Source organism: Nicotiana attenuata, chromosome 3, assembly GCF_001879085.1.
Source record: "Nicotiana attenuata strain UT chromosome 3, NIATTr2, whole genome shotgun sequence".
NCBI lineage: Eukaryota > Viridiplantae > Streptophyta > Magnoliopsida > Solanales > Solanaceae > Nicotiana > Nicotiana attenuata.
Window position 1 is genome coordinate 67,954,807 of NC_031991.1, and position 1,931 is coordinate 67,956,737.

Below are 1,931 nucleotides of genomic sequence, written 5' to 3' on the forward strand. Positions count from 1 at the left end.
TATATACTCCTCCCACACGGTATAGGTCAAAATTAAATGAACTATATTACTTATATTTGAAAAATTAAATGACCTTTCTATCTGATTCAGCTTTCTCAAATGATTGTTAGTAAATACTGCCTCACTTCACTTTTATTTGTCCACTATTAATTTAGTACACTTCTTAAAAAGTATTTCTTATATTCCAATTTATATGAACCTATTTTCTTTTTGAATCGTTCCAAAAAGAATAATCCCTTTCTTAATTTGGTAATAATTTAGCTTAAATTTATAATTATACCCTTAATGAGAAACTTTTATAACCACAACAAATTCCAAAAGTCTTCATTTTTTTTAAAAATTTCGTGCCAAGTCGAACAGGTTTACATAAATTGGAACGGAGGGAGTAATAAATAAAGTACATAATTTACTATAATATCCATATTAATTGGTGTATAGTCTTAAAGGGTTTGGAAAATAATTTGGAATGAGTAATTAAAGCTAAGGGTAAAAAAAGAAAAATAAATTATTCTCTTGATATACAAAAATGAAAGTACAAATGAAAATATATTTTTAAAATACTTGACAACTAAAAGTGAACGGCTGGAGCATCTTGTATACATAATTAAAAATGATAGGACACTTTTTAATACTCCCTCCGGTCCAAAATAAGTGCTTTTTTGAATGTTTTTACACAGATAAAGAAATTCACCTTTTAGCATTAATTAGCAATGGAATTGACCATATTAACCTTTACTATCTCACATAAACACTCCTAACACATATTCCAACACTATTTACTCCAAGGACCATGTAGAAAAGAAAATAATTAATTCATTCTTGAAATCTGAAAAAATTACTTATTTTGGACCACAAGAAAAAGACCGAAAAATCACTTATTTTGGACCGAAAATATAATTATGTTTAACACTTTTACCGATGGTGGTAAGCGGTAAAAATCGACGCATAAAGTAGTAGTTACCGCGGCGAAAGTTGTAGAGAATTGTGCGGTGGACACGAGTCTGTTGGCTACCGGGATGATGAAAGTCAAGTCAACGACTTTTTTAACTCGGACGAGTTAGCTGGTTAAGGCCTTCAACTTTGGTCGGGAAATGATCGGCGATTTCATAAAATTGGCGGCAATGCAACTATATGGTGTACTGAAAGTGGACCCCAGTACATACTGTACAGCTCTTTTACACATCTCTCCTCTCGCAACTTGTGCTTTCCTTTTCCCGAAAATAAGCTATTTTTTGTTCCCTCTCTCTCCTGCTCATTTCCACTTTTAGCCCTGTGAGATATCTACTGTAGTACATGTTAGCTTGTAGTATCTCATACAAAAATTTACAACCAAAACAAGAAATATAAAAGAGGTTATACTTTTATTTACTATATTCAATTTCAATTTGCTTAGAGTTGAGGTCGTAAGATCTACTTTTAAGGTAAGAGTAATGTTTGCGTATATATGATCTCCTCAAGCTTTACTTATAAGATTATACTCAATTTATTGTTATTATAATTGAGGTATATTTTAAATTCCTTTAGCTGGTTATGGTAAAAAAAAAGGAAAAAATGATAACGGACTCAAACTAATTTGAGTTTGAGACGAATAGTTGTTAATGGTGATTTTGGTATCTTTAAACCAAGAGTCTTGGTAATTTAAACGTGGTGTACGTGGACAATGTCGATTTCTATGCCTTTCATGAAAGTTCATTCTTACAGAGTACTACTAAATGTTATTTAATGTTTGATTAGCCACTAACTCAACAGTGGCAGTTTAGTCAGATGAAAATAATGATATCCAGTACTCTGAAAATCACAGGTGTAATTTGCCTCTCTTTCCATTGTTTTCCTTTTTGGTTGTTTTTGCAGTAATCACAGTAGTAAGATACCAGTCACTGAGTCAGTAACTTTCACTAATAAGCCCCTGTTTTCAGCCATAAGAAGACCCC